Source organism: Vipera ursinii (assembly GCF_947247035.1).
Source record: "Vipera ursinii genome assembly, chromosome: 2".
Lineage (NCBI taxonomy): Eukaryota > Metazoa > Chordata > Lepidosauria > Squamata > Viperidae > Vipera > Vipera ursinii.
In genome coordinates this window covers 190706359-190715668 of record NC_139513.1, presented here as the reverse complement: position 1 = coordinate 190715668, position 9310 = coordinate 190706359, and positions in this window count along the sequence as shown.

Here is a 9310-nt window from a genome sequence, read left to right as displayed (position 1 = left end):
ATTGATTGTACTGGATGGAAAAAAGATGAAGGTAACATTATCTGAAATTAATAAAAATATGTTGCCAAGGCTTCCGGTGTGTGCGCACGACGCTGGCAGACATGCCAGGAGAATCTCTCCCACTGCCGTCTGGTCTTACTCCTTCGGAGGACCCTGCAAAGGGTTAAAAATCACTCTGGAGGGGCAACCACTGTGAGGAGGCCAGCTCCCTGAGATCGCAGAAGGGTGGAAGCCTTCCGTTTGATCCAGACTACTCCTCTGGCCCGTAGAAGAAGAGATCAGCCATTAACATGGCCAATCACTAAGTCGTTCCCTGCCAAAAGCGACAACACCATCTAAGCACAACAAAACAATCTGGAGGATTTGGGTGAGACCTTACCCTTCTTACTTCTCTAATCTCTTTCCTGTGGGACTTTCTTGGAAAATTGCCCCCCCCTTTTCGATAATTCGGGGGCTGCCTACCTGGGGATTTATAACTTTAAAGCCTCAAAAGAATTAATTAAGCTATTTTATTTTGGATTTTTGAAATTTTTGGGTAACTAAAAAAGGATTCTATATGCAAGTGAGGACATCTTGTGGCAAAACCTGGTATAGCAGGTAAACCTTTTTTTTTTTACTCTGAGATCTGGCTGTAATAGAGTTGCCCTTGACACTATCTTTAAAGATAAAAATTGGGAACACCTGGCATTGAAAACAACTTTTAGGAATAGTGGAGGTGGACATTTACTGGCTTTTCTTAAATTAGCCTCCACTAAAGGCCCATCTGCAAAATACTAAAGAAATGGAAGAATACATCCCACCACTTGACTATAAACTTATTCTTGATACAATTTTGGCAATGACTGCAGAAATAAAAGCTAAACTTAAAGACAAATCTGACAGCATAAACTCACCTAATGAGACTCTGACTTCAACTGATGAACTGACAACTCAAAATCTAACAGAGGATGAGGAAATCAACAATAAAATAGTGGACTTTAAAACACAGCAACTACAATTTACTGAGAGCCTTGATGCCCAAACTTTGATCTAAACTATAAAACCTACAATCCAACAAATAACAGAAGCTGAAGGAAGCAATATTAAAATGGAGGATGCCAAAGACCCTCAAATACAGTACATTAAGACTCTAACCAACCAAACAAAAATTACAACATTAGACATGACCTCTTATCTAAGCCAGATGGATTTGAAAGGAGAAGATCAGATTGAATTAATGACAAATGTACTATGCCAAACAAGGAGATTGGACTTATTAGAATGAAAATTTAATGACTATGAAGGGGTCATTTTCTTTCAAAAATTGGAAATTGGATGGTCTCCCTGGATTCAAACAGGGAAGAAGAAAGGGAGGCAGGAAAGAAAGAAAGGGAGACACATTTAAGAAGTTAAAGGCAATGATATGGAAGCCTGCTTGGCACAAGAAGAAAGCGAGAGTTAGATTTAAAAAATGATTTATTGCTTTTGTTGTTGTTGTTGTTGTTGTAAATGTGGGGATTGGCAATAATAAAGCTCAAATTCTCTTTTAATGGGCCAAGGGGAACTGTTACAAGAAGTAAACTGATTTTATATTTAGGATTTAGATTTTTAAGGGAATGAAAATTAGCCACAAACAATAAAACACACTTTGTCAATTATAGATCAACTGTAAGGATGATAAATAGAATATGTATGCATTTTAGATAGGGAAATTATTATATAATGAAATAGATTAGTTATTAGAATAGTAATTTTGAATTATATTATAGATTTTGCAATGACATAATAAAAGATATTATTTTAACAATTAATGAAATATTAAGAGGATAAATGGAATATACTTGTTGCAATGATAGAGCTTAACTTTTTCTTTTCTTTCTTTCTCTTTTTGTATGGGTTAAGGGGAATTTTTAAAAGATATACACTGATTTATACTTAATTTTTAAACTTCTAAGGGAAAAGAAAGTTACTTATTAGAACTGATTTATACTATTAAGAGGTTAAACAGAACAAACCGGTATAAAATAAGAATGTATTGAAATGAACAACATATCTACTTTGGACAGGATAGTTACTATCAGTGCTTTTTTTGTAAAAGAAAAAGGTGCCAGAACTCACACATGTCATACAACCCGCCTTGCCTACCCTACAAGGTTCCATCCAAAAAAGGTGCCGGAACTCCATTCTGAGCGTTCTATGAGAAAAAAAGCCCTGGTTACTATATATTGAAATGGGGAAATGTGGGCTACCCGAAAACTAAATTTTCATTTATATATTATAGGCTATTTTGGAACATCTTACTGCAATTAGGTAAAACTCTAAAACAGGACATGGATATGTATAAGTGAAAATACTTTGAAAATTGTTTTATGTATTACAACTAGTAATATATTAATTTGATTAATTTGACTCTGTTATTATAACTAAGGGAATTGGAGAGGGAATTTTGGTTGATGTAATTTGAGCTATTTACAAATGATTTTGTTATTTGATATTGTTTACTTTTAACTACCCAATCACCGTATTGCTTCATAAAGATCTGGATGTAAAATTTAAAAATTAATAAAACTTGTATTTTAAAAAAAATGTTGCCAAGGTATGTTTGTGCTGGAGTTGGGTGCAGCTGGGATAAGTCCCAAACACTTACAGTAATATACAAAAGAGTTGAGTCAGAGCAGTGACCTTGAGCTTATCTGTCTCTTTGGGCTACATGGTGAGATTATAGGAAAGGAAAAGCAGAAATATCTATTTTCCTTCATCCAATCCCCAGAGCCATTATATGCCATTAAGAGGGCCTTCTAGTGCTCTCACGCTTCAGATTTACAGATCTACTTGACCTTATACTAGAACCCAGGGTCTACTGTTTAGAGCCAGATGTAAAACACTGGCTGCAAAGAATTTTTGTTAAACAATTTAGCAAAATGGCTGCTTCAGAAAATGTTCATCTCAGAAATGAGTTTGTAATTCCAGTCTAGCCTAAGAAGAATCCATATTCACTTTCTCCAGCTTTTTAAAATTTTCAGCAATTTATATTCAAACAAGAGAGGAAATGATTTATAGTTCCTACTATGGGGACTTGCAAGCATGCAAAGTGATTCCTGAGCTCCTCCTTGCACATTCCTGCCTCTAGCATGACATGATTGACTGAGAACAAAAAGATTAACTTCCATATTTCAATTTGCCCCTTACACCAGCCCATTGGACATCACCACTGCAAGTCTCCTTTCCAGAGCTAGTTAAAATCCTGAATGAGCACAATCTAATGAAAAACATCACACTGATCCCAATTTTCCTTTGAACTATAGGTTAAAACAATCGCATCTATTTTTGGTTTTGTTTTTACTTCATTTCTCTTAAATGGCTCTCTGGTTCTCCTGTTTTCTATCATGCTATAGCTCTTTCTTTAGTTCTGTCTATTCCAGCAAAAGGTTTTCCAAACAGACTAATTCAGCTAGTAAAAATCAGTGAAAGGTATCTCTTGCCAATCAGAATAAATTGTCCTGACTAATTTCACTACATATTAATACTTGTATTTAACAAAAAGAGTTTCCAGAAATATCCTGTAATTTCACTGTAAAAATAAACCATTAGTTAATTAACTAACATCTGCTAAACATCATTTCCTTTTATAAAACATTCCCATCTTCATGAAGAAAACTATCCATTATTCTATATGCAGTTAAACAGCATGTTCCTTATCAATCTTACATCACATCTATAATTCTATTATATATATCACTACATTAATATCCTATTATTATAAGATTTTATCTAATCAGAAGGTATTCAACACTCTTGTGAGTTTTTGCATCTACAAATACCAAAAACAGAAGCAGTATGGGGAATTTTCAGGATTCAAGACTTACCTGAAATCAGAAATCTGTTTCCATAGCAGCAGATATATTAAGGATGGGCTAAAGGCAATACTTCCAACCTCATTTTGAAGACAAAATTCTCGATAACATTTACTGAGCAATATCACTTATTGATTTGTTTTAATTCTGTATATTTTAATATGATTTGTTGCAGCCACTTTTTAAAGCATCACAATATAATTGCAAATGAAATTGATAGCATTGTATCCATTGCATTTGCAATTATAGCCAGAGTTTTCAGGCTAGTTACTAGTTACTTCCTCACTGGAGAGCTATAGAAATGTTTGTGTTTATCCACCAGTCATTGTGCTAAAGTAGCAGCAATACAGACATGTCTATGGAGATTCTCAGTCATCCAGGTCCCAAAGATGATTTTTTCATGTGGCAACCGGACTTTCTTGTTTTTCTTGAAGATGTTTCGCTTCTCATCTAAGAAGCTGAAGAAGCATCTTGGATGAGAGGTGAAACGTCTTCAAGAGAAACAAGAAAGTCCAGTTGCCTCATGAAAAAAGCACCTTTGGGACAGCAATACAGACAGCCTTTATAGATAACTCCAACAACAACTGGGCATTGCTTTGAAGGTGCTATAAATCACTAGTGAAGAAATGACCTCTGTAAAACTCAAGAGTCTTATTCATTTACATTGAAACTTATTCATTGTGCTGAATCAGTGAATTGGCTCAAACTGTTAAGAAACTGCATGTGACCTGAAAACGTTATTTTCTTGTTCTCCTTGACCAGCCATTTTGTGATGAATTTCATATTCTTCTGTTGATGAATTGGAACCATGCATCCTGGTGATTTTGATTCTATTAAAACATATTCTTGGTAAAGGAATATCCAGTATATGAGTCCTTTGGGAGATAGGGCGGCATAAAAATCCCATAAAATAAATAAATATGTGCATGTTATATGACAATTTTATAATTATATTGTTTTCTTTTGATTGGGAATGCTTACAAATATTGAAAATCAATCAAAATTTCAAATCCAATGCAAATCATTTTCATGTGCCTAAATGGAAACCATCCATTTCCAATTTATTTGTATCTCAAGCAACTAGAAATGTTATCTATCATTGGAATTTTTGATATGTCTTTAATTTTTTCACTTCCACCTCAGAATGGTTGCTTTGTGTACAGAAAGATGTACAGTAGTAGTTGTGAGAAAGATTTGAGTGTCTTGGTAGACCACAGAGAAAGCATGATCCAGCCATTTGGTGCAGCTGCCAAAAGGGTCAGTGCTGTTTTGAGCTGCATCATTACAGGTGTAATGTCAGGATCACAGGAAATGATAGTGCCATTCTATATGGCACTGAAATATTGTGTCCGATTCTGCTCATCACAACACATAAAGGGTGCTAAAGACTTGTAAAGAAAAGTAACAAAGATGGTTAGAGGCTTGCTTACAGGCTAAATCCTACAAATAGCATTTAAAGGAATTTGGTATGTTTAGCTTAAAGAAGAGAAAGTTAAGAGGAGATAAGATATCAGTCTTCCAAGGATGTTACAGAAAAGAGGATACTGTTAAGTACTTAATCTGTATGTCATCTGCGGGTAAGATGAGAGCCAGTTGATGGAAGCTTGACAGTTAGTGATCTACACTTAGAATAAGGAGGAATTAAATAATGGAGTAGCTGAAACAGTGGGTGCCCCATTAGTAGAAATATTCAAAAAAAAGATTGATTTACCGTTCAGGGTGATATGAAAATTCCTATACTGGGAGGGGAGTTCCTTCCAACCTTACAATTCTGTGAATCTACAAATGGGTAAATCTGCTAATCTATGATTTATTTATTTATTTGTTCTATGAAGACAAAACCATTTATGGCTGGAAAGAGTGAATTAGGAAAAAAGTCATCATGCAACTGTTCCCAAATGCTGTTAAGTTGGCACATATGTAAGGAATTTCTACCAGATCCATTGTCAGGAACAGAGAATTCCCTGATAAAATGCACCTCTCCAAGGGATGAGAAATCAAGGGGGCTGGGCAATGTCAATGAGTAGGTGATGATTCCTACTATATAGAGTACTGATGTATGTGACACATTGAGTTTTTTCAGCAGCCAACTCTGCTGAACTACCATATAATAGTATCTCAGAGACCAGGGTGACATTTGGTTTGAATATTGTAGTTGAATATTTTCAGTCTACTGCAGACTCAGAGAGTATTATTGTATTGTCCTTATGTGTGCAGTCCATTGACTTGAACCTTTTGAATGCCTTAATGTGGAATCAGCATCCTCTGATCTGTTATCCATATTAAATAAATAATCTATTAGTTCTATTGAGGAACCCTCTTCTTGAATTGCTTCTTTATTGTGCTGTCCAAATGATAAACCAGCAGCACATTTATTGACATGGAGATATATGTACCAGTTTTGTGCATCAAGTGCTTGGCTTCCCATTGTTTTCAACTGTTTTGAAAACATAAGAATTTGGACTTTAATTCTGCAGAAAAGTTAAACTTTCATTTTCACAGAGGGTAGTAAAAGAAAATATCCCAATAATGACAGAGAGCAAACTGGCACCACCATTACATGAGTTTGAAAGGTAACAAAATATATGCCATTTGTGAAGCAGTGTTTGTTAAATAATCTTAAGAAAAAAATAGACATCATCCCTAACAACCACCAAAATTATGCTCTCTGTTGTCTTCTGGCCAGCACCTCTATTTATTTTTGGGTTGCTGGTTGGCTGTTCCCTCTTAGAATACACCCAGCAGGAGGCAGTTAAAGCCAAGGGGACTTCTCCAGAGACTACGGCTGGGATATGTTTTTCCCCTTTATTATTACTTATGTTTATATGCTGCCCATCTCACTATCAAGCAACTCTGAGATACTGTGCCTATCCTAGATTGCCCAATACAACCTACAAGGTTGTCACCTACAAACAAGCATTTTCAAGTTTCCATGCCAAAGGAGAAAAACCTTTGTTACAGGATTAGTCAGAATCCTTGCACACTTACCACTAGTCTATTATGTCCTTTTGACTCAGTGACTCATAAAACAAAGCTATTGACAAGGAAAAAAGAAAATAATTAGTAGATTTAACATTTCTCAAAGATCAAGGTGTTTGGCCACATTTGATATATTTAGTTTAAATGCTACTTTATATCTAGTCATTTCTAAAGCAATCTTCATCTTGTTACAGTAGATAAAATTCCTTTCACAGGACTGATGTCCATACAACTGATAGTGGATTGCAGCCTATGAATACATACATACATACATACATACATACATACATACATACATATATATGTGTGTGTGTGTGTGAATTTTTTGGATTGCTAACAAAGAATTAAAGGGAGACTAATATGGCCATTTCAAACTTATTTGTTCTCATCAGTCAGCAATTAGTCTCCCTTTAATTCTTTGTTAGCAATCCAAAAAATGTACACAAATATGAGCAGTCACTGTTGTGACTACTGCCTGTGGAAGGCCTTGGGTTAGGCTGAAACAGGAAATAAGATTTGTCCTGTGTTTGGGGCCTAGCAAGGTATTCTAAATACGTACTTAACAAACATAAGGCATAAACTCATTGAAAAATAATAATATGAATATTAGAAATAATCTGTATGATGTTGATGTACATCCACTATTAACACTAATAATTTTTTCCCCAGATTTTCAAGTTGATAAGTCTAGTGGGAACAATAAAAAAAACAACAGCAAGATGTACACCATGGCCTTGCTTATTTCATTCCCCTTTCAGCTCTCTTAAAAACTGTTATCTATCTCCAACCTTTGTGGTATGCAGCTGAGAAATAGAATGTACAAGGAAAAGTTAAAAAAAAGGTAAATAGTAGTATAGGAAGAAAGTGAGGGAACAGCAGATTTGAAAAGGTTGCAAATGGATGTACTGTAAGGAGATGGTTAACGTTTGGCCATCTTTTGTCTCACGCTGCTTGAATTTCAGGCACTAAGTTTGGAGTGTAAACATCTGTTGAACACAAGGCATGTGTTGGCCAGATTGTGCTGTTTCAGGCTCAGAAAGAAATTATATAAAATCACGAAGTGTCTGACACCAAGGTACATAAAGGAGGGGTTGATCAGTGGAGACACGAGAGAGAGAAAATCAGACAATAACCGAACAATAAAATTTTGACAGGATTTCCTTGATGCATTCTGGATTTTATAATCATGGTCAAAAACAGTCCATCCACACCCCAATTTCTCTTCAGCAGCCAAGCTTAATCATGAATTGTTCTAATCTTTCATGTTCCATATTGTAGCCAATAGTTCTGAAGCCAGGACCCACAGAGATAACTGTGTTCAGTTACTGCATATAGGAGACGAAGTCATATCCCTGTAAAAATTGTTTCTGACATTTGGGGAACAATTAATTATTATATTTATGAGGAACAGCCATGTTCATAATATATTGTCCAGGTTTTCTAAATATATGGAACTCTTCTTGAGATTGGATAGTTAGATAACACAGAACAAATTTTTGATGAAAATAGCAATCTTATTTGCAATTTATTTCAGCCTTATAGTGAATGTTTCGAGTGGGTGATGAGACAAGTCTAATAATAGCCAAAAGTCTTTGATTCAGTCTTTCCCATTTTAGCAATCTTTAGATTTTGGGTGACATGGTTTATAATTCTACTTAGCAAGTCCAAAGGCCATTCTGGAGATAATAGTATAATATGTCTGCCTTAAGATACACCTGCAGCAAAAAGGCTTTGGTTGTTCTAGAGCAGGCCTGTTAAACTCACGACGTCATGTGACATTGTGTGACATATCACGACTTTTTTTCCCATTGCCGGCAATGGGGTGGGCACGGTTTCACTATGATGCATCCGGCCCGTGGGCTGGGCTGGCAGTTTGACATGCCTTTTCTAAAGCCTAGAGGCATTGCATTTCTAAACAGTGGAAAAATAACAGACTACAACTGAAAAAGTATTTAAAACCAGAGACTGATAAAACCCCACTTTTTGTAAGGCAAGCCTTTCTTTAAAAGAAAAACATACACTATATTATGCAATTCGCCACTGGAGAGGAAAACAGTTTTTTTTTGTAGAATGGAATTTCCCATCCTAAGAATGGTCACTGAGAAGGTGGTCTACAGTTTACCTGTCCCACTTCGAACCATTTCTGGCATCTCAGCATTCTTGTTTAATCTTTTCACGTTTCTCGTATCAAGATATAGTATTTCAAATGCACTGCATTAGTCCAGATATGATGTAACTCTGGCATGCATCACTGTTGTTTAATCTACCTTCTCCAAGGAATTGATGTAACTAGAACTCCAATCTCAGATGGTCAAATGCATTCCTACTCAGAAGGCTTGAAGTCTGCTCCAAAGATATCACAAAAATATACGGTACATCTGTTTTCAAGGGAAGTCTTTCTCAGGACTCCGCCACAATTTAATAGTATTTAGCTTTTCCAATATCTATACGCTAGTCTAGCAGTTTTTCTGAGGGCCACATAGCATGGATGTGAATCA